This window comes from Ambystoma mexicanum, chromosome 1q (assembly GCF_040938575.1).
Source record: "Ambystoma mexicanum isolate Mex_15411 chromosome 1q, UKY_AmexF1_1, whole genome shotgun sequence".
NCBI lineage: Eukaryota > Metazoa > Chordata > Amphibia > Caudata > Ambystomatidae > Ambystoma > Ambystoma mexicanum.
Window position 1 is genome coordinate 1281233676 of NC_090922.1, and position 24575 is coordinate 1281258250.

At 43.8% G+C, this 24575-nt stretch overlaps 1 pseudogene; it reads right to left on the reverse strand.

The window, feature by feature from the left end:
• Positions 1–7353: 7353 nt before the first annotated feature.
• LOC138561734 (TBC1 domain family member 8-like) overlaps positions 7354–24575 on the reverse strand; it is a 60337-nt pseudogene continuing 43115 nt past the window's right edge.

Sequence of the window (24575 nt, forward strand, 5' to 3'; positions counted from 1 at the left end):
TAAGGAACATAGGCTGTGTTTGTTTGGAAGACAGGGAAAGGCTGTGGTAAGACTTTAAACTGCTGCTTTGGCCACACACTGTCGGAATTGAAACAATGTTATGCCTCCTATCGCAACAATTGTATGTGTATTGGCCTACGCCAAGTTGTCTAAACATCATATGCGAACAAACTCCACGGCAAGGTCTTGACCTTAGAGAAAGTAATGTAAGTCGCCATCTTGGATTAAGCCGCCATTTTAGGTTCTCTTGTTATTTGGAAGTCACCCTGAACATCAAAATGGAGGCCGAATGACATTCTGAGTAAGATTCTGGCCGTTGTGACCTCCGTACACATGAATAATTAATATGCCTGCAGGCCACTTGTCGGGGTCGCGAACTGAGACCTTGTCCTACTGTTGACCTATGTGTAAATGTACAACTATATCAGCGAAACTAATCAAAATGCATATATTATAGGATTGACCTGGCAAGGAACCCATAGGCCGACTCCTAGAATGGTTAACCCGCGAGAGGGTTGGCCAAGGGCCAGATAAAGCGTATAAAAGGCCTACATATTCCAATGTACGGTCTCTCTAACTAATGCATCGAACCTTCGTTGAAGTTCGTTACGTTACTCTGAGAGCCGAATAGCTATCCGTTTGTCAATTGACTTTGGTAACTGTTGTAGCTTTTAAATAAAGCACTTGTATGTTCTTTGTAACCTGTGTTGGTGTGTTTCTTTTGGGCTTCCCGGCCTCATATTATTTTTATGTTTCCACAACACTTACTATACTAGTATAATTGTATTTATACTCTGCCCTCTTACAGCTTACACATATGTCAGACTGAACCAGCACTGCCAAAAAATCTCCATCAAATAATTAAATGACACACTTGGAAAGAATAAGAGGTGCCTGTGGGTAACTAAGCCGCTGAGAATGCAACATATTGAGCACATAGGATGATTACATGTAAAGGTCAAAGGAATGCACTGTTTGTGCCCGAGTATTGACAGCCACACGTAAGCTGAAAAAACAAAGCTGTAAAAAGCAAAGTAAACAGTCACTGGCCATTGGAGTCACAGAATCAATTCTTGAAATTAATGAAATAGAGGCTAACGACTGTGGTAAAATAACTGCCTTTCTGAAACCGATTAGGAAAAAAGGAACTCAGTAAAGAAACACTTACTGAAAGTGCTGAAGAAGAACCTAGAGAACAAATAACAGACTCAAGCATTTTTTCTGAAAATCCTATTGACAACAACCCACTGCTAAATCTGTGTTTGAGCCTGCAAGCAGAGGGTGTGATGGAAAAACAGTCTATGGTAGTGAGAGATCAGAGTACAAAGACAGGTATTCAATAGAGTATTCCAGCTAGTGATTTAGCTAAATCACCTAATCGTACATCATTGCAAAGGGTGCCCATGCCTCTTCCCCTTATCTCCAGGAGGAGCACTCCTCTACTGATTCTTCTTTGCTGGATGACCCTCGAATAGTAACTGAATCATTGACAATTTTAAAAGCTCTTTTATCACTCTGCAACAAAATCTATAAAGACCAGCAAACAATAAATCAGGAGTTGGTATTGCTCGGAGAAAATGTACTATTGATAAAGGGGGCACTCCAATTTAGATCTAGCGAAGAGGATATGAGAAGGTTGAGGTGGCAAACAGTACAATTATTACTGTTCATGATTCTATTGACGCCCGCCCGAAGGACAATTTCATTAAAGATATGACTGCACTGAATCAGAGATATTTAATAGCCAGCAAAAAGTGCACTAAAAAGAAAAATTATGTTAATACGAATGTTAAGCTTACTTCTGAACCTGCAATAGTAGCAGAAGGATTGGCATCTGTTTCTCCAAAATATTTGGTTTGTCATGAGACTGCAAGTAACTTCACAATCGATACAAAAAAATTACAGGTAACTCAGAAAAGGAAACCTAAAGGATATATTCCGTGTCTCTGCCTTAAGTGTAATAATGGCCCTCCTTTACAGAAGATAAAAGTAAATGGCACTTTAAGAGATAATTGTTTCCTCTTAGTGGAAAACACAGAAGAAGAAGACTATAAAGTGGCGGAGCGGAGTGGACAGAGTGTTTCCTGTGTGGGGCAGTCTGTCATCCATTGCTATACTGGAGAGGAGGAGCCAGCCATTAAAATCCCCCAGCAAAACGAAGCGGAGCGGAGCGGAATGGACAGAGTGTTTCCTGTGTTCCCTGGTGGTCCGTGGAGGTCCGGAGAGGTTCGGATACTCTCACCAGCAGAAGGCGGAAGGTGACACGATTGCAGGATAGAAGGGGTAAGAGCAGCTGCGCGTGCACCTTCCCCCTATTTTCCTGCCCGCTGTCCGCTGCGCCGCGTTTACTGCGAGTGAGCTCTGAAGAAAAAAGACGAGAAGTGCACCCTACGTGAGGAGCATTTGGAGAGATCCGGAAGTCTCAAGGATGAGGACCGGAGACACTGCTCCACCTAACACGCGAGCACACGCGAAGCGAGGGAAAGTAATGTTAAATGCCCCGATGAAGGGCTTACATACCACTATCACAGCGACGCGTGGAAAGTCATCAACAGAGGTGAGAGAGGAAAGAGCAGCAGGAGCAGAGGTCTAACATGCAACGAGCACAATCTCACCGTACAACCTCGCTGCATGTTCTGAGCCCCACGCTGAATCATTGAGATCAAGAAATGTGAGGAAAGACGGCTCAATTTTAACCCGAGAGGTAGAAGTCGCTAGCTCAGCTAGTGATGAGTTGAGCATTGTAAGTGACAGCGAGGGAACAAGTGAATCAGAGCACACTGATGGCGCTGATGAATCTATGGAGGGGATACAGGTGGCTGAGGGGAGTGGGCTTACGTGAGCGAGGGACGTGAGAGCGATACAAAAGAAGGGACTCCCCCCCCCTGCGCTCCGATGCAAACTGAGGAAACCACTGACACGATAAGGACTGAAATAGAAGAGTTGCAAATACAATCGAGGTGGAGAGAAAAATGGGGGTTGAGTTGAAACTGAATATCTGCACTGCTATGGTACACTGCGGCTCTGCCGCGACAACATCTAGTGCCGGAAATTCATTCTTCAGACCCACGAGCGAAACACTTGCATTTTCGACTGAGAGGAGAAGGTCTATGAACGTTACCTCAAACCCTATCCAGATGGACGCCCAGATAGGACTTAGAGACCACTCTGATAAAGTCAAGGAGAGTGTGGATTTACCTAAAGACGATTCACACTACAATAAGCAGAGGAAAGAACTGAATAAAACGACTTGTGCGTCAGAAGAGGATACAGCAGCAGTGGAAATGAATTCCAATCTATCGAAACGACGAAGGAATTCAGTAACACATTCATGTGGAAGGACATCCCCACAAGTAGATTGGCAAGGAACTAAGGAAAAGAGCCTACACGACGTGATGACGCTAGAAGTGAACACTCCTTCCTTCAAGTCTAGAAACAAAGAGATTGTAGTTTCACAAAAAAGGAGCCGAAGAAAATTAAGCTCTGACTTAGAACTCGAAGGTGGACACAAAAGATTTAAAAGTAACACAAGACAGAGTCTGACACCCACACCGAAGAGATTAAGTGAGCAAGCACCGAGTCATGCATCATTTGAGTCTGAGGACGAAGCAAAGTCTCTCCATCCAAGAAAGGTGAGACAACAGTCTGAGCAACCCCCAGCTCCGATGGCTCCTCAAAATTCTTACGAAGTCACGACACTCGTTGAGACGACAATTGGAAATTTGGGCCCCATTTTAATGTCTGCAATTTGGGCCCCTAAACGAGAGCCTTCGCGACCAAACAACATTGGTCGCCCTGCTGAACTCGAAAATTGTAAAACTCGAACTAGATTTGAATGACATGACGGCACAGGTCGTGGAAACTAGAAGAGGTAATGACATATCTTAACAGCGCTATGAGAGTCCTTAAAAGCAACAATCGAAGATAAAAGACTCTTGGCAGAAGTGACAAAACAATCTTTGATGCTCTTACAAAAAGATTGTGAATATAGAGCGGATGCAAGTGAGAATCGACTTCCATCAAAAATTCAACTGAACTCAGAAACAACACATGCCACGATCCCAAAAGACAGCGACGTTGTATCACTAACAAATGAGAAAACGTCAAAACTAAAATCTGTGCCTATAAGAGCAAAGAAGAATAAGAAGTGCTGCTCTGAAGCAGACTTGGAAATGTCAATTCTGACGAGGGACAGCCCAGAGAAAACAAATAAGATAAAGGACTCCTCTGACGAAGTGAGTGAAAGAAACAGCAAAGAGAAAAACAATTAAAAAAAGGAACCCACTAAAGAGATCAAAGATAGTGGTAAGGTCACGAAGGAAAATACCCTCAAAACCCCAACAAAAAAAAAGATGGCCGAAGAAACGGACCTAATCGAGATTGTACAAATTGAAAATGACGAGGGAGGAAGTGAGAGTGAAGTTATAGATGTTCCAAGGCTGAGTATGAAAGAAAAAGATGCGAGACAGATGACTTTAAACAGCAAAGTCAATGTCATAACTGAAAAGAAGAACAAAGCTGAATGGTTTGATATTTTCGAGTCTAGAAAATCAAAAGGGAGCGCGGGTCAAAGTGTGAAAGGCAGGTCTGTCGACATAAATCAGAGTAAACATAAAAAGAAATCTAAAAATCAGCAAGTGCAGAAGAACAAAAATCCACGAAGTTCTGCAAACTTCTTCCGAAACATTAAAGCGCTAATCATCACAGTAAATAATACTGAGCCCATGGGCGTGACTAACAAAAAATGCAGCACAGACTCCAGCGAGGCCGCAAGAACAACGGCCACAGAAGATCCAGCTAAGAGCAAGACCAGACAGATGGAGACAAACGAAGAAGAAGGAAAAACAAAAACATCATTGGTGATTGAGGAGGAAGTTGAGGATGACGAAAATGTACTGAATATGTCAACCTATAGCTCACGGACTGAAGGAGATGTTGAGGAAGACAACGCCACTGAGACAGCTGATGAACGCGAAGTGAAAACCCAGCAAGACAAGATGAGAGGAGTGCCAACTTCGACATGCAAGACCCCTATCGAACCTGAACAAGAGGGAGCGACAGGGCAACCAGGAAAAAGAGTCTTCCTAATGGCCTGCGACTCCAAAAAAAGCAGAATCAATGTTAAAGAATAAAGAGCCCAAAGAGGGAAATGATAAAAGCTTTTGCACGTTGGAGGAGAAACGTGCAAGGATTATACAACAACAAAAATAAAATGCTGTATGTAGTCCAAGTGGGTTATCAACCAAACCAATAAGCAATGACATGAAGTGCCAAACGACGAGGGGGGCCCAATCAATTACAACACTTTCTCCGAAAAGTCAAAGAAAAACAGCTAAGCCCATCGATCACAGCTGCAAATCTAAGAAAGATGAGAATTCCACCCGATATAGGGTACTGGTGGAAAAAATTGATCTCAAAAAGAGTGACCCCGCTTTAAACAGATACACGATATTGCAGATACTCCAAAAGATCACGGTGCTAAGAACTTTAAAGAGCCCACAAATTGACAGGGTTGAAAGTATAGCAGACTCAAACCAGAAATTTGTACTGCTTCACATTGCTGAGAAAAAAGTTGTGGAACTGATAATGCTGAGCGAGAGACAATTGTTAAACGCAGGTTACCAAGTGTATGAGGCAGATAATGCACTGGGGGGAAACGACTGTGATAATCCAAAAGATAAATGTGCTCAGTTGAGAACCGAAAAGGAATTACAATTGAAAAGCCATCAGGAGAAAAGTCTAATAAATGAAGCCCAAGAACTAGACAAAAATGGATGGGACGAAGAAGGTGGGGGTATACAACACTCGTTTGAGGAGATAAAGCAGAAAAAAATCAGAATAATAGGAGAGAACACCCAGGATTTAAAGAGGATGAAGTGCAAAAACACACTGAATACTGAAGATGTGTCCCAATCATGGGGATGGATAGCAAAATCTTTAAATGGGTCACCAATGAGCTAATGCCAAAGGGGAAAGCTGGTGATAACCTCCTGGAACACAAGGGGGTTCAACCATTTATTGAGTTCAACACCAGAGTTCTTGAGAAAAGCCGATATTGTCTGCATGCAAGAAACATGGAACATGTACACCGTGTGTAGAAGGCTATGAAGTAGCTTTCAATCCAGCGATTAGCAAAAGAAAAGGTCGCCCAATGTCGGGACAATTAACCCTGATTAAAAGAAAAAGCGGTCTGAGAATTAAAGAAGGTTGGAATCTATCGTCCCATCTACAAAAGATTTGCATTGAACCAGTGTGTCTGTCAACAACTAACAATCAGACCATCTACATTTTAAATGTGTATTGGAATACAACAGCGAAACTACATCTAAAATTTGAGGATGACATCTTAGATGCAATCGACAGCATACTAGAAGGAGATCCAAACGCTCTAATAATATTGTGTGGAGACCTTAATATGAAACTGATTGAGATCTCTCAACTTAAGGCATTAGCGAATCACAGAGAAAAAACAAACTGTGATCGCTGGCTTGAGGAAATGTCTCTAAGAAACCTAGTAATGCTGAATGGAGCGATAAAGGGTGATATTCCAGCCAAACCAACCTGGATACGAGGAAGTCAAAAGTCAAAATTAGATTACATTTTCGTTTCTGACAATCTATTCCAGGAAATCGACTCTTTCCACGTGGTTATGACTAACCACAGCGACCACAACATGGTGGCAGCCGAATGGAATAAGAGCATCTCGGTGGAGCGTAGGCAATGGAGACAAGACCCATCTGTGGTTCCTGGCCGTAATAGACTGCGTCTGAAACAACGCGACATTGTGTCAATCACTGAATCAGTAAAAAAATTTCAATAACAGAACCTCCCGAGGTCAATTGAATACCAACAACTCCTTGAGATCTATAAAGTCAAAAAGAGAACGTCTTTGACGAGATCGGAGTACAGAAAACACCAGTTTTACCCGGAAGTAGCACGAAGAAAAAGAGAATCAAGAAAATTAATACGGAAAATTAGGGCCTACACGCAGTGGACATGGAAATACAGATAAAAAAGGTGAAAAACCAATATAACAACTGGTACAAACAGCGTAGAGCTATATTTGAACAAAGAGACGCAGAGTCAATGCTAAAGGCGCTAAATCGAAAGAACACCAGAGGCTTTTGGGACATTATTAACGACACACAGAACTCCGATAAGGCACTGCTATCAAGCATGGTGCACGAAAAAGAGTGGGTAAAGCACTACACAATGTTATTCAAAAGGAGAAAAACGTCTGAGCCATCAAATGAAGACACTAGACAGCCGTGGGAAATCGACATGGAAAGAGAAGACATCCGAGCGACCATCAAGTGATGTAACGCCTCCCGTGCAGCGGGACCTGCTGGCCTGTCAAATGCAGACCTAAAAGAAAATATCGAAGAAGGGTCAAATTTCTGTCATACACTTTTCAAAGCAATAAAAAAGGAAGGGAAAATCCCTGAGACATGGAAATCCGGGATTATCGTTCTGATTTACAAGAAGGGCATCCGCACAGACCCCTCGAACTACCGCCCAATAGCCCTACTCGATGTATGGGGAAAGTGTTTGCATTGATGCTGCTAGCTCAACTGACCACGTGGATCCACCAAAACACAGTATATGATGAACGCCAGTCGGGCTTTGTCAAAGGTGTAGGCTGTAGTGTAAACTTGTTGATATTGAACCTGCTAAAAATCGATGCCATCAGATCAGGACGAAAAATATCCCTGGCCTTTATCGACATGGCGAATGCCTTCGATGGTGTAGACAGAGAAACCTTATGGGAAAAACTCAAAGAAAGAGGATGCAACGCGAGCCTCATCCATGCTATTAAAGATCTACACCCCGACACCTATATACAGGTGAGACTAGATCGTGAAGGAAATCTAACCAATCCCATACCAACGGAGAGGGGTGTGAAACAAGGGTGCCCGTTAGGAGCTACCTTGTTTAACTTTTATATATCGGAAGTTGGAACAGCACTGTCATCTGTTGTTTCATTTCCACCGCTCATAAATGGAGTCCCAATAAATCATATCATGTGTGCGGACGACATGGTAATTATAGACCAGACCCCCATAGGGCTCCAAAGAAAACTTACAGCACTAAGAACTTTTGCTGAAGACTTGGGTCTTGAGATCAATGTGGCCAAATCAGAGATTTTAGTATTGGAAAACCAAAGAGGAAGAACTGCAAGTAAAAAAACAACAACTTGGTCAATAGGAACAAATAAATTAAACAAGGTGCTGCACCAAAGATATTTAGGAACCATGATTAACTCCAGCATAAATGACACCCCAATGATAAAAAAAACTCCTAAATAGCTGCAAATTATTAACAGCACAGGGTACCATTTTACAGCAAAAATATGGCAAATTTTCTTATGAAGCGGTAAGAAGATTTTACCAAAGTAAAGTAAGCCCAATTGTCACCTATGGTGCCGAGAATATGTTTGGGTGTGATTACAAAATATGGGCCCGTTGCGAAAGCATCTTTTGGAAAAGGATTCTCCAGATCCCACTAAGCACACCTACAGCATGTGTACTGTTTGAGATAGGAATCTCTACTCTTAACGCGAGAATCACCTGGAACAAACTGGCTCTGTTTAGGAAAACACACGAAGTAGCAAACTTACCCTCCGTTAAATTCTTGATAGAAGACAAAGGACAAGGAAAATCAGCATTGTGTGAGTGGAAGCGCCAGTGCAAAGAAATTCTAGCACAATTGGGTTCAGACGAAGATACTTTATGGCAGAATCCAGATCTAGTAAAACGAAAACTATTAGACTGGGACTGGATAGAAATCAACGAAAAAAGATCTTCGTATAAGTGTATGCTAAACACTCCACCTGAAGCCAAAAGACGCAACACACTGGCAAAATATCTAACGCTATCACCGTGTAAACGATTACGAAGACTATACTTAAAATTTCGCCTAAACATCTATGAAACCAAAGAGATCCTAATCCATCGAAGGAAGATTGCGGCTGGAAACTCTAAATGTAGGTTCTGCGCAAAGGAAGACGAAAACTTAAAACATCTGGTCCTGCATTGCCCCGAACTCAAAGTTCAACGAGAAAATTGCTTAAGGAAGGAGAGGAGTAGAGTCCTCTTGTATGGTCTGGAAGAATGGTGGATACATCTTCACATTGGCGAAAGTAAATCCCTGCTGATTGCAACGATGCGATTCCTTGATCAAATGCAAATTCGGTTGGAGGAGACTTCTCCATATTGCGAGGATAAGACAATCGCAAACGATTGACTTGGTGAATAGTGAAGACACTGAACAAAAAAGCATTTAAAAAGCATAGATCTGAAAACGAAAGGTGTAAAGAGTACAGAAATAAACGAGAATTAGAGGAATCTCCCGAATGGAGATATACCAAGGTCCATTTGCGCTAAACTAAGAGAAAGTTTGCCATTTAGTTGTACTTCCTATTTTTGTTTTTGGACTCAATTTTATGTATTCTAAAAGTGTTTTTTAATAAGTTAAAGTGTTTAAAAAGTTTTCAAAAAGTTTGTAAAAACTGAACGAAAATAAAAAAAAAAAAAAAGTGGCTACTACAGCAGCTATCCCCTTAAGAACTGTGGTAAACAAAAGAGCTAATGAGGAAAGGCCAGAGAGAAATACATTTGAACATTTGCCCCTCTTGAGGGAAAATAAAATGTTAGTATTGAAGCTGTTAAGCCAAGAACAGGGCTTCATACAAAATAAAAATACTGATTATTATGCCACCTCGGAAAGACCCTTTTTGAACAGATCAAATATAATTGAGTTTTTGCATCAAAACTCCTTATTCCAAATGATTACCACCAAAGACTTGAAATTAGTAGAGATTCCTCGGACACCATGGGGTCCTAACTGGGAGATAATTCATTTGGTGTCTCCTAATATTACAGAACTGATTATGACACAACCAAGTTGCTTCCTGGAAATAGGAAATATTCTGGACAAAAAGATGTACTGATAATACAGAAAGAGAGAACAAGTTCCTTTAACCATCTCTCAGAGGAAATTCTATCAGCAAAGTTCATAAGTGACATTGTTGAGAAGATTTGTGCCTCCTTACAGGCTAAAAAAGATCTGATAGGTAGCCAAAATCATCAATCTCAGAAGCTTCTAGGGTATGATTGGGTTGAATGACAGAAGTCCTCAAATGATATATACATTACTATAAGATCTTGGACTACAAGGGGTTGTAGATGTTTATTGGATAATATTGAGGCTTTACACCTTTTGCTCTCAGCTGATATTTCTTTATTACAGGAGATGTGGGTAGCTTAAGATCTTATGTTGAATGGTTTCGTGGGATGTATTGACCCACTAGGCTCTGCCCTGTGACATCACTGTGTGCTGCTTTCACCAGAACAAACAGATTAGCCGCAAAAAGCCCTATGTGTGCTAAACCTCTGAGAATTGCACAGTGAAACCGGAAAAGATGGCTGCCAATCTACTTTGCCTGGGTCAGGGGTGGAACAGGAGACCACACTGCCAAAACCTGTCATTGGGCTGCCCACAGAGGGAAATGGAACTACACAAAAGGCAATGCTTCACTGCAAGGAAACCCAGAAGTGATCTGAAATCCATTTTTCCTTGGCTGCCTAAATTGCAAAATAATGGCTCCCAAACATCAAAAAAGATCCAACATCCTTGCTGGGTGTTAACCATCACCTTATTTAAGGAATCCACATAAGCACATGATGTCAGGAAAAGCAGAATCCATCATAGGATATCCACATTAAAAAGTGTGCTTGGCTGTGAAAAATCTGTCAGAAATGGGCTCAATACCACCAGCTGCCTGTGTGACAGCTGTCAGTTGAGTGCATTAGAAGTTAAACTTGTGCATTAAAGTGAAATTGTTGAAAAGAAGTGACTTGCCATCAAAAGCAATATAGGTTGTCACTATCCAATCTCTATGTTTTAAAAAGACTGGAATTAGAGATCTGTGTGTCTATTTTTGAAAATGTAAGTTTATTTTATCAAAGATAAATTTAAACAAGTTGGGTTTTAAAGTGACTTCAAAGCACATTCCACAGCGTGCCCCAAACAAAGGGTACCTTCCTTCTGATCTCTGCCCCAGGAACTCTCAGTCAGATGTTAATGAAAAGGGGAAGGGATTTTGCTCTGCTGCCCCTGAGAGAGACAAAGGGTTTCCTTGGCTGAAAAGAATATGCAGATGGAAGTGTCGACTGAAACTCCTGCCAGAGGAAGAGAGGCATAGATTGCTCTTGGCCCACCCAAAACTTTGGGGGCGGGAAAGACAGTTATGTGTATCCTTAAACCACAGGAAAGTATATTTTTTGAAAAGGACTGACAGAGGACTGTGCAAAATTGTAAACATTTGTAAAATACAGTGTTGTTAACATGAAAATTCTGGTCACGTTTTGAAACTACTCAGAACTCTGTGCTATGTTCAGGGACATGACTACAGAATTTGTGGTTTTGTAGCAATTGTGATGATGCCAGAAACATGAAACTTCACATGATTATGCCCAGATGTCCTGCACACATATGTGTGAAAAAGTGGACAAATCTGACATTGGGTACCAGACCAAAAGTGCGAAAAACTATCAAACCTGAACCAAAGATCTCACCGAGATGGGACTCGGATGAATACTTGCTCCACTAAATCTGTGATGTAAATATGTTATTTGTAGCAAGTTGGTAAAATTGTAAATATGCCTTGTATGAAAAATAGATTTACTGTGCAGAAACAAAGGGGAGGTTCTCCCTGGATCCTAAAATACAGCGTCATCACGACACCATGTTTCCTTCTCAAATCAGGGGAGAGGAAAGACCCTAACCAATAGAATCCCTAGGGGTATGCCTAGTACAATTCAGCCTACCCACCCCTTTAGAAAATACATAAATAGAGATAGCTTAGGACCTAGAGACACACACAGATTCACCCATCAACTGATTGCTGGTGGAGCACTTTGCAAGAGAAATCCATATCCAAGACTCCAGATTCCTGACTCCAGAACTTTGAAAGCAGAAAGGCCCATTTCCAAAGCTGAACCCTTCTCAGCTTGGCTATTTAAAATCCTGAAACCAGATTTTACCCCAGACCTCCAAGGGGAACAGAAAAAAGAACAGCCTGGCTGAGCTGACCTGCTTTCTTGCTCCAAACTATTGTCAGAATCCAAAGATCCAACCCAGTAGAGCTGTGACCAGATAGTTGCGAACCAGAACCAACCTCTCAGATCCAACCAAATCCTGCTGTGCAGTGTCCAGAGTGGCGTGCTCAGTACAGAACCAGAGCGCCTTGAGTCCAGTCTGGTGTGCTAGCAAAATTCCAGTCCAGAAATCTTTGACCAAATCCCTGACGGGTCCATTCCAAACAGTGGTAGTGAGTATCCATAGCATAGGATTGTCACTATCAAATATCTTATCCATAAGTAATCCTACCCAAACCATTCTCTTATATCCAGAACTGCATTGTAGAAAATCTGTTGTCTTACCTGAATCTTTCTCTCACCCCTATAGTCCTTTGGTAATAGTAGTGTTAAAATCATCTTTACGCTAATATATTTGCTGAAGAAAGGCAAGCATCTCGGCAGGCAAAAGCCTGATCGGAGACGTCCTGATCTGGCGGCTGTACCGTTGGTAGTTTGTATCTTCCTAGTCTCCCCTAGCATAAGGAAACCTTGTTTGGTAAGTTTAAAAAGCGCATCTTTCTTATACAATTTGCCAATTTTGACTCTTTCTGAAAATACCGACCTCCACAAAAACCTTCATAACTTCTTCACCGTGTATGCTAGAAACGAGATTTAAATATCTACTTGAAGCTAACATCCACTGCTTTCCAATAAATACATAAACGCATTCAATAATTTTATACTTTTCCCGCAATCACGCTTACCGCACGTGGAAAAGTTTGGCGCACATTTTTTGTTTGGCTCAAATCTCTCATGTGTGAAATGCTGTTCCTTGCATCCGACCTCAGAATTCAGTGTTCAATCTTCTAGTTACTCAATCATCATGGCTAGTGTTTGTCTGATAACATACAAAGCTGCTCCCACTAGTATTGAATCCATTTTAGTGAATCAAATCCATTTTCAGTGTTTTTACCATTCCGTTCAGAGCCAACTTTAAAACCATTTTGACAAGTTGCAATCATTCCTGTTTTTCTCTGAGTTTGCTGGGGGAAAGTGGGATTGATACTGTATTTGTTAAGTGTGTATTCCTGAAACCTGTTTTCTCTCCTTCCATCTCTTTATACTGCATATTGGAAGGATTGAGTAGTGTGCAGGGGGAAAGAGTGATCACTTGCATTTTGATTGAACCCACACAAAAGTATTCTTTCTATGCTGAATTAATGTTCCTACCAATACTCTGTGTGATTAAAGAGATTTATTGTGATATCACCCCATTGGTGATCATTGCATAAATATTAAATATTGTGTTATATATATACATATTTTGAAATATATAAAATAAATCCTTTTAACTTTGCAAAACAGCCTGCTTCCTGGTGCAGTGTGACCGGAGGGAATCAAAGAGAGGGGCGTGATATAAGGGTATATCATTCAGAAATAAAATAACTTATAGACATAAATAAATAATTAAGGGTTCCAGCTGTGCATCACACGCTAGGCATTGACTTAGGTGGAGTGCCGGGTTAAAATCACTTACAAGATTGGGGGCTCGTGTCTGGGATTTCTGAATTAGATATACCATTTGTGACAGTCTAATACAGTGTGCTAACTAACAAGGTACATAATCCCTGTTGGGCTACCACGCTGTGTTACACTGTGAAAAGCACCCCTCAATAGAAACGCTCTAAGGAATTGGTCTGTTTTGCAAAAATAAAAAAAACTCCTGTAAGTCAGAAAGGAAATCAATATTTCCAGAATGGCAACCTTGGTAGAGATCAATATGGCTAAAGAACACCTAATGCATACATTATTTGTAAGGGGTGAATGGACAGAGCAGGATCAGAATGTGTGGTTGCAGGCAATCACAGAACAGACCACTGCAACAGAATTAGACAAATGGCAAGATCAGGGTCCATTACATGTGGCCCTGAGTGAACTGTATATGGCCCCTAAGGTAAAGGAAGAGCAAAGCAAGATTGGCAAAATAGCAGCATATTTGTACCTCCATATTGGAGCAATACAGGTCAAATATGCCGAGGGCCAAGATCTGGTAAACAAGCAACTGCAGGCATTAGAAAAAGCTCTGTAGAGCAGCGGCTGCAGAGGAGCCATGAATCAGAAATTGAAATTAGGCAGTATCTAACCAAAACAAAATAAGTTATGGGTATCCTGCAGCAGGAGAAGGTAGAACAGGATACCAGAATGCTGGCCTTGCAGAAGGATTATCAAGAAAGTTTGGACTCTTTACTGCAGAGCCAGAAAAAGCTGGAACAGCAAATACATTTTAACAGGGCATGCGCAGAGCAGGTAGTCACCCTGCAAAGCTGCCTAGACAAAAAAAAGGAAGAGAATAATAAACTAATTATGAAAGACCTGGACACCCAGGCAGAATTTAATGAAGAGTGCCAGAAAGCTGGTGCGCTCCAAAGACAGTGGGACGATCTGGCTGCACAGAGGCATACTCTTGCTCAGGAAAGGGACACCTTAAGCCAGGAAGTCTGTTATTTAAAACTGACCCAGTGCTCTAAAACGACACAGGAAGCACAGAGAGACAATGAGGCTCTCTGTGAGAAAAATGACAGGCGCCACAGACAGGTAGCTATGCAAGAGCAATTGATAGAATCTAGCAAGGCTTTGATAGAGGAACAGAAAGCTCAGGTTCTTGCATGGCAACAGGGAGCAGGGGATGAGAGAGATGAGGTTCGCTGGGAAAGGGAAACACCTGTGCATAACCTGAGGAACCCTAGTACCAGAGGCCTTCATCTCTTCCAATCCCTGGACTCTGCCTACCCCATGTCCACTGGCGCACATGAGCAAAGGGCCACGGGGATGGCAGACTTTGATCCAGTGAGCAACATGGGGCTCATGGATCAGCGCCTCCCAGGAATGAAAGGGCGGGCATCTGGGTATGGGTTCCCAAGTACTGTAAAATTTAGTGGGGAACTCCATGAGAGTATGCCCACTAAGGGCATCCTGAAAACCTCTGCCCAGCTAGGACAGTGGGGGGGGGGGTACTCATCAAATCCTGGGAGTAAGGAGGAATCAGAAGACTCCCCTGAGCGCTCCAGGACACAGGAAACTAGGCCCGACATTCTGCCAGCCATTCCCAGGCTCGCAGAATCTGGGAGAGCCTAGAAGACCAGACAGGCACCTCTGAGAGCAGTGCCTCTGAGTCAGAGGAGGAGTGGACCAGGGTTACCCGAACCAAAAAAGCAAACAAGGTCAGAAGGGCCTTGCTCAAAGACCCCCTAAAGCAAATCAAAGCGATAAGGAGCAACAACACGCCCTATCATAAGAATGCAAAGTATTCAGTTAGGGAGCACCTAGAGCTCTTTGAACAGATGATGGAAACTTTCCATTTGAAGGACAGCCAGAGCTGTATTCAATATGTGAAATGGACTTTCTCTCCAGAATACTCCAGGGGATACAACCAAACGGCAGCTAACCCAGGCAACTTTCCTCTGCACTTCCCCCAGGTGGGCAGTAATTCACCAAATCCTGGACAGAACTTCTTCCCCAGGTACCCACAAAACCTTCAACCCCAGAGCAATCCATCCTTCTTTCCCCAATTTCCTGAGCCCAGACAACCTAATCCGGGAGAGGGGAGGCCAAGGGTGGAGGGGTAACCAAACTTTCCAATCCCGGGGTATTTTCAGAGAAGGGATAGCTACCCTTCCCGGGATCAGCCCAGGGGAGACAACAGAACGCTGTATCAGCCTGAGCGGGTGTCACAACTAGAGCGCCAGGTCCAAAACATGGCATAGGATCTGGGTCGCATGCTGAGGACTCAACAGAAACCTCATTTGAGCATGCCGGTGCAGAATGCCTCAAACTCCGGACCAGGTGCTCCAGATCAATGACGGGGGAAGAACCCCGACAACCCACCGGTTCCCAGGGAGGAGGCACAAGGGGAAGGGTGGGTGTAAAGCCTTGGAGGAAGCTTCCTACCACCACTTGTAAAAAGCCCCTGGAAACCCAGGAACCAGATCCAAAATCTCCTGCCCCTCAAAGTCTGCAATCTAAGAAGCAGAGGGGGGTAGGAGAAATAAAGATCCCAAAAAGACCCATTTTGAGGAGGAGGTACAAATCTTCCAGTTTACAGGAGAGGGGTCCTCAGAGGATTCTGGGAAAAGGATCTTCTCCTTCAGAGATGGGGGAACTCCTCCCAAAGAAAAATGGGTCCCAAAGGATCCAAATCCAGACTGGGTAGATGTGGGGACTGAGCTAGCGCCGCCCATCATCCAACACCAGAATCAACAGCAGGAAAATCCCCTGGTTCAAACCCATCCTGGTAACTGCCTGCAAAAAGGGGGGGGGCTGTCCGGAACCAGAACCAGGGGAACCCAAAACTTCTCCCATATCTAGCTGTCACATTTTCTTTTCAGATTCCCAAGACTCCAACAGAATTCTGCCCAAACCACCTCTCTATCAGTGTCCAAAACTAAGAAATTAACCCACCAGTTGTCCAAAAATCTACATGATCTGTGCCCCCTTGAGGAGAAGGAGGGAAGATTCTATGTCCCGGCCCAAATACAGGGGCAGTGTACAATTCTGGCACTGGTGGACACTGGATCCCAATCTACCCTTCTGTCCAAAAGGGCCTTTGATAAACTGAATTTGGTAAGAGGGGAGAATTACCAAATTCCTCTCACCCCTCTTCCGGGACAACTTCAGAACTTCGACAGGAAGGAAATTCCCATTGAGGGGACTGCGGATTTGGACATTAAAATTGGGCGACACAAGGTGAAGCACCCGGTCATCTTTGTAACTCCAGAGGGCACCCCTTGTTTACTAGGGAATGACCTCCTGCGAAGGTTGTCACCCCTAATAGATTGTGTAAACAAGGTCCTCTGGACCCAGACTAGCCGACCAATAAAATTAAAACAGAGTGTCAACCATGTTAGTTTAAACGGCACCTGCCACATGGTTGAACAAAAATCTGACCAAGTAGAATTTCACTTCCAGAACAACCATATCCCAGACGTGACAGTAATAGCAGTAGGACATCGAACTGGTGATGGGGGGTCCTCTCTATTTCTGAAAATCAACCTTGCTTCCAGGTTAAGGTGGCATTCCACACTGGAAGGAAACACTCTGAAATTCTTTACCAATTCACAATCCAAAATTCCCACTCCTATAGTCCAGAAAGATGAGAAATCAGCTCAGAGCCTGGCTGATATTCAGCAAATTGGAGAGCAGTTGTTCATCTCTGTTCAGTTAAATGAAGGGAAGGACTCTGTTCTCTCCCGAGTGTGTGTGAACAACGGTAGAGGTTCATCAGCAAGGCAATGTTCTGCAAACTCACAAAAGATCCAGCCATTCCCACATTTAAACTGATAGACAAATGGGAAATGGACCTGGAAACCCCCAATTCAAAACAACTCCAGCCAAGCAGGTGTATGCTCAAAATCTCCATAGGCAACAAGAGCATAGTCCATAATTGTTGGGTCGTGCGAGACGTCACTGTTGCCTTTTACTTAGGCAGTGACATTCTCAATCGCTTTGCCATTAATTTGGACCTGATAAACTTCAAAGCTTGGTCCCGATTAGCGGATAATCCCATGGGCTTTGATGACCCAGAGAAAGCATTTAGGTCAGCTCAAATGCTGCCTTATGCAGTTGAAATTCAGATTGGAGAGGAAGTCATTATCCCAGAAAGGACCTGACAATTCTCACTGGAAGTGAAAGTTAGAAGAGGTCAGAAATTGAAAAGCCCTGATGCCTATATTCATCTAAAGGCTTATTTCCAATAGCAAGGGTTGGGGGTAAACCCAACACCACTAGTCAATATAGAACATGACACCATTCCAATAGAGGTGGATAAAGCGATTTAAAGAGTATCACTCCAGCCGCAGGCAACATTATTGGATTGGCGGTTGATGACCGACATTTTTCCATTGATTTAGGCAATTAACTCTTAGGGCCAATCCCCAAGGACTGTTTTGACAGTGAGAGTGATGACAACACAACACCAGACAGGATCTTCACCCGGCATGGGGGGAATTTCCTGGTGTACACTTCCTGCCCTTATGGTAAGGAAGATGTGACCTGTGAATTCAGGGGGGATGAGGTGATTTTCCAAGTCCGCGAGGACTGCCTGCCCCACCTGAAGCCACCAGTCCAAATCAGCACTCTGACCAGGGACTGAGATAGCAAAACCGGAAGTCTTCAGGCAGATGGTTGAAGAGAGAGTCAACCTAGCTGATGCCTGTCAGACTCTGGAGCAGAAGAAAAATTGAAACAAGTTTTCTTGGATTTTCAAGATCTCTTTGTGGTGGACTCATATGACTGTGGTTGCACCGACATCCACACAACAACAATTCCTAAGGACCCTGGCATAACTCCAGTGTTTGTGAAGCAATATTGCTTGCCTCTTGCATCAATGGAGCCCCTTACTGAAATAATTAAGAACCTTGAATCCCGTGGGATAATGCGTCCAGTCCACAGCACCTTCAATAATCTGGTGCTGTGGATTTTGAAGCCAAACGGCCAGTGGAGACTCTGCGCCAACCTTAGGGAGCTCAACAAATGGGTCCATACTTCCTGATGGCCTCTTTCCTACATAGACCAACGGCTGGCCCAGATCCAGGGGTCACAGGTATTCACTGCAATAGACCTGACCAATGGGTACTGAACTGTACCTGTCCATAGGGAGGACCAATACAAGCTGGCCTTTACCTTTGGGGGGCAGCAGTACACATGGACCCGAACTCCCTTCGGATACATCAACTCCGGCAATGAATTTAACATTTTTCTACATAAAGCCATGCCAGACCTGGGTGAAAGGGGTAACATGGCTTAATTAGATGATGTTTTAATCAAAAGCTCAACTGTGGAGGAACACATAGCAGAGATCCGTTATGTTCTGACACAGTTGAGGGCTGCCGGAGCAAAACTCTCCTTTCAAAAGGCACAGTGGTGTAGAACCTGTGTCAATTTCTTGGGGCATGAGATTACTCCTCAGGGTCTCTCTACCCAGGAAAAGAAAGTGGAAGCACTCCAGAAGTTGAAAGACCCCACAACTCTGCGGGAACTAAGGAGCCTCCTTGGACTGACTAATTACAGCAGAAAGTTCATTGAGGACTACGCAGAGATCACAAGACCCCTGATCCATATTTTGAAGGGGGGTCAAGTGGGAGTGGGTTCCAGAACAAGCCGAGGCAGTAAAACAACTCGAAAGAAGCCTCTAACAAGCACCTTGCCTAGCTTACCCTGTCAAATTCATGGAGTTCTTCTTGTAGACAGGGTTCTCAAATACATGCTTGACTGCAGTATTATATTAAAAGGATGACAAGGTCAATAAAGTAACCTCCTATGCGAGCAAAACGTTGTCCTCTGTGGAGGAAAAATTCAACGATTGTGAGAAGGCACTCCTGGCAATGGTGTGGGCATTGAAGAATTACCGCCCGTTTATCCAGGGGGAACACATCATAGTGGAGACTCCACACCAGCCTCTGCAATATCTTCAAAGTGACAGAATCCGGTCCAGAAATGCAAGTAATTCCCAAATTACTTCCTGGATTCTGTCAATGCAAGGCTTTCCTGTGGAGGTCAGATATGGCCAAAACAAGAAGAGTCCCCTCGCACAAGGTCTGGCTGACTTGCATGATTGTGCCAGAGAAAAATGTCTCAAGGACGAAAGTCTTAAAATCAAGGACAACATGGAGGCATACCTCAATTCCCCACACAAAGTCTTTGAAGAAGATCAGTGTAAGGGAATGCCCACTGTCTATGTGGATGGATGCTCTTACCATGTTGACAACAATGGGGAAAAAGAACTTGTGGGTGAACGATGCCCCAGAAACCTCCGCTGGGTACAAGATTGGTCCCCGAAGTAGTCAAGTGGCAGAGTTGATGGCTGTGCATCAAGCCAACTTCACTGCTGTCCAACACCAACTTCAAGAACTGGTCATAATCAAAGATTCGGATTATGTACGGAACGGGTTCGTGGAGCACCTGGTTAACTGGAAAACCAGAGGCATGCTATGTGCTAACAACAAACCATTGAAACATGGAAAACTAATTCAAAATATTGATGATCTGGTCACCTCGAATGGGATGACCATCTACTGGAAAAAGATAAAGTGTCATTCTAAGGTAGAGGGACTCGACAAAACTTTAAATTACCTGGCTGGTGAGCTGGCCAAAACCAGAGCCATCCAAGGGGATCTACTTGAGATCGAATCCCTGTTGGGGGAAATCCAGGTCACTGCTATCACTAGGTCCCAGACAAATGCTCACAATGACTCTCAACTGCACAATGGAGTAAGGAGACCCCAGATGCTGATTTGATTACGGCTCAAAAAGGGGATCCAATAATTGGTAAGTTTTATCAACACATTGAGGACTCTGAGAACTTTCCCCTGACGGACACCGATTACATTGGGAAAGAGGACCTCAGAGTGTTGATGAAATGTCCAAAAATGTTCTGAATCCAAGACGGTTTGTTGGTGAGGAAATCCCTAGCTGGCCATGATCAGTGGGTGGTTCCTACCTCATTCCGATGCCTGATGTTAAGTCACGCCCATGATGCAGCCACAGCCGGTCATAAGGGGTTTCATACAACACTTGAAATCTTTAGAGAGGTTGCAAACTGGCCACACATGGGGCAGGACCTCAACAAATATTTGAAGGGGTGTCTTGTGTGTGCACAATTTCAGCCAACATCCCTCACACACCGTGCACCTCGCCAAAAGAGGGGGATGACACTGCCACGGTCAGATTTACAAGTTGATTTTATCGGGCCCGTGATTCGCTCTTCTAGGTGGAACAAGTACATGTTGACCGTAACATGCTTGTTCATTAAATTGGTGGAATGTCTCCCGGCCCCAAATTGCAAGGCAGAAACAGCAGCTGCCCTGATGATCAACCACATCTTCTCGCATTTTGGACTACCCCAAAGGATCGAGTCAGACCGAGATAGCCACTTCACTAGCCAAGTAATGACAAAGATGTGGGAGATACTTGGGGTCAAAAGGAAATTACACATTGCCTATCGGCCAGCTTCTAGTGGTGCAGAAGAGAGATACAACAAGACAATTGTGAGCATATTAAAAACGTTTGTGGCACATTCTGTGCCAAGTTGGGATATTCGATTACCCCTTGTCCTGATGGCCATTAGATCGATCCCTTCATCTGCAACTAAAATGTCACAGTTTGAGCTAATGACTGGACGCAGGATGGTGCTTCCCCAGCAGCTGCTCTACAGGACCCAAGAGCAGACATTGATCAATGCCTCCACAACTCATGACTATGTTGAAAATCTGAGAAAACACCTTTAATATGCTTTTGCTTATGCTCACCGCAATCTAGAAAGATCTGCAGACAGTATGAAGACCCACTATGACTTAACGACTACTAGAAAAGAATACCATGTAGGAGACTGGGTCTACTTATACAATTTCCAAAGGAACCAGGCCAAACAGCGCACATTTTTGCCTAGCTGGAGGGGTCCTTTTGAAATTGTAGACAAAATCTCACCAGTCGCCTACAAAATCTGCATCCCCAAAGGCAGTTTGGCAGAGGGGAAGATAAATGGGTTCAAATCAACCAACTGAAGTGTTGCCACCCTAGGCACACCCTGCAGCAACTAGAGGATTCTTCTGAGACCTCAGAGGGGGTCACTCCAGCCCCATAGAATTCCAACTATAAAAATATTCCATCTATATAATCAATAAATTGCCAATAGAGAAAAATTGTCCTGATATGCCAAATGTATGTGTCCGCCCCACTACATAAATAGTGGTGGGGAAATGTCTACAAATATGCTTTTGCTTTGTCATCATAGAATTGGAAACCATGGAGACTAAAACCAAGGAGGACCACCCAGGGACCGGAAGGAAAGATCCAAGGGGCCCCGGGTATCGCTCCATACTCTCGTCAGGAATTGGCGAGGAGAACCGGTCTATCCACCACAGATGGGAGAAGTAGATGAATTTTGCCATTTGAACCAGAAAGAAAAGAAACTGATCATCCCAGTCTCGCAACTTCCCTTGATAGACGGTCAAAGCCAAATCGCGAGGGGGTGCTTGTGGGATGTATTGACCCACTAGGCTCTGCCCTGCGACATCACTGTGTGCTGCTTTCACCAGAACCAACAGAATGGCCGCAAAAAGCCCTATGCGCGCTAAACCTCTGAGTATTGCGCAGTGAAACTGGAAAAGATGGCTGCCAATCTACTTTGCCTGTGTCAGGGATGGAACAGGAGACCACACTGCCAAAACCTGTCATTGGGCTGCCCACAGAGGGAAAAGGAACTACACAAAAGGCAGTGCTTCATTGCAAGGAAACCCAGAAGTGCTCTGAAATCCGTTTTTTCTTGGCTGCTGAAATTGAAAAATAATAGCTCCCAAACATCAGAAAAGATCCAGCATCCTTGCTGGGTGTTAACCATCACCTTATTTAAGGAATCCACATAAGCACACAATGTCAGGAAAAGTAGAATCCATCATAGAATATCCACATTAAAAAGTGTGCTTGGCTGTGAAATATCTGTCAAAAATGGGTGCAGTACCACCGGCTGCCTGTGTGACAGCTGTCAGTTGAGTGCATTAGAAGTTAAACTTGTGCATTAAAATCTAATTGTTGAAAACAAGTGACTTATGATATGATATGATAGTTTATTTATGTAGCGCCTATACACAATGTGTTTCAAAGCGCTTCAAGGCAAGGGAGGGAACAAGGGAAAATACAATGACATTCTTACAGGCCATGAACAGTAAGGATGTGAAATTAACTATCGTACTCGGTCTGACGACATTTCAGATAGTGCAAGAGCTAAGACATAGATAAGGAAGGGAGGGGGAGAGTGGGAAGGAAATGTAAACAGACAGGTGACTACCGTACTAGGCCTGATGACATTTCTGGTAGAGCCAGAGAAAAACAAAAGGTGAGGGATAAGGGTTCTGAAAGGTAGGGGAGGAACAAAACAAGCGACTATCATACTAGGCTTGACGGCATTTCAGATAGTGCTGGAGGGGGGCGTGGGGAGGAAAAAAAACAGTAAGGGGAGGAGGGAGGAGACAGACAAGGTTGCTATCATACTAGGTCCAGGGACAATTCTGATAGAGTAAGTGCATAGAAGAAAGTAAGGGGAGGAGATGGGAAAAGGGAGAAGGGAAGTGAGGAGAGAACAGAGAGTTAGCAGTCAAAAGAGTGGAGAAGCAAGAGGGGAGATGAATACAATTGCAGAAGTCAGTAGTAACACATCATGTTGCAAGCCAGGATACAAGATGAAGATGGGAACAGCATGATTCAGGGCCACCATGAGTACAAGATGCAAAAGAAGACCAGCATGAGAGTTGAGAAAGGGTGACGCACCGTGATTGAATGAAGTCCATAAAAGTCAAATCCAGCATTGGCCACAAGACGGTGAAGGTGAAACCAGGATTTATCAAGAAAGACACCTGCAGAAGTAGGCTTGTGGGGGGTCAGGGGGGAGCAGGGTAGAAGAATCAAGAAAAACAGGCACCACGGATGTACAAGAATGGGGGGCACAAGTGAACATCACAGGGGGGACCAGAGGGGGTGGGGAAGGCCTGTGGGGACAGAGGTAGTAACACATGTTGGTGCATGCTTACCTGCTGTCTGAGCAGGGGGTCGGGCCCTGGGTCCTCCTGGTCTGAACAGGTCCAAACAGGAATTTACCTTTTCTTCGTCTGCCCTTCCCTTCAGATGCCAGGCGAGAGACTCCTTTGATCTAATAGTTAAGAGCAGGAAGGAAGAGGCAGGGCTAAGAAGGTGGGTGGTACTTAGGCCAGGTAACCTAGATCCACTTGCACCTTCTCCCCATCTGCAAAGTAAAAGAGGCTGGAGGGCTCCTTAAGTAGGGAAAAAGAGCGGCAAACAGGAAGGCACCAGGTGGGCGGGGCTTGCTAAGTGGTGAAAAAGAGCAGCAAGCAGGAAGGCACCAGGTGGGCAGGGGCTTTCTAAGTGGTGAAAAAAAGCAGCAGGCAGGAAGGCACCATGTGGGCGGGGCTTTGGACAGTTGACCTAGATCCACTTGCACCGGCTCCCCATCTGCAGGTGCATATTGCCATCAAAAGCAATATAGGTTGACACTATTCAATCTCTATGTTTTAAAATGACTGGAATTAGAGATCTGTATGTCTATTTTTGAAAATGTAAGTTTATTTGATCAAAGATAAATTTAAACAAGTTGGGTTTTAAAGTGAACTGATACCAGCCAAAGAACTTCAAAGCATACTCGACAGCGTGCCCCAAACAAAGGGTGCCTTCCTTCTGCTCTCTGCCCCAGGAACTCTCAGTCAGATGTTAATGAAAAGGGGAGGGGATTTTGCTCTGCTGCCCCTGAGAGAGATAAAGGGTTTCCTTGGCTGAAAATAATATGCAGATGCAAGTGTCAACTGAAATTCCTGCCAGAGGAAGGGAGGCGTAGATTGTTCTTGGCCCACCCAAAACATTGGGGGCGGGACAGACAGTTATGTGTATCCTTAAACCACAGGAAAGTATATTTTTTTAAAAGAACTGACAGAG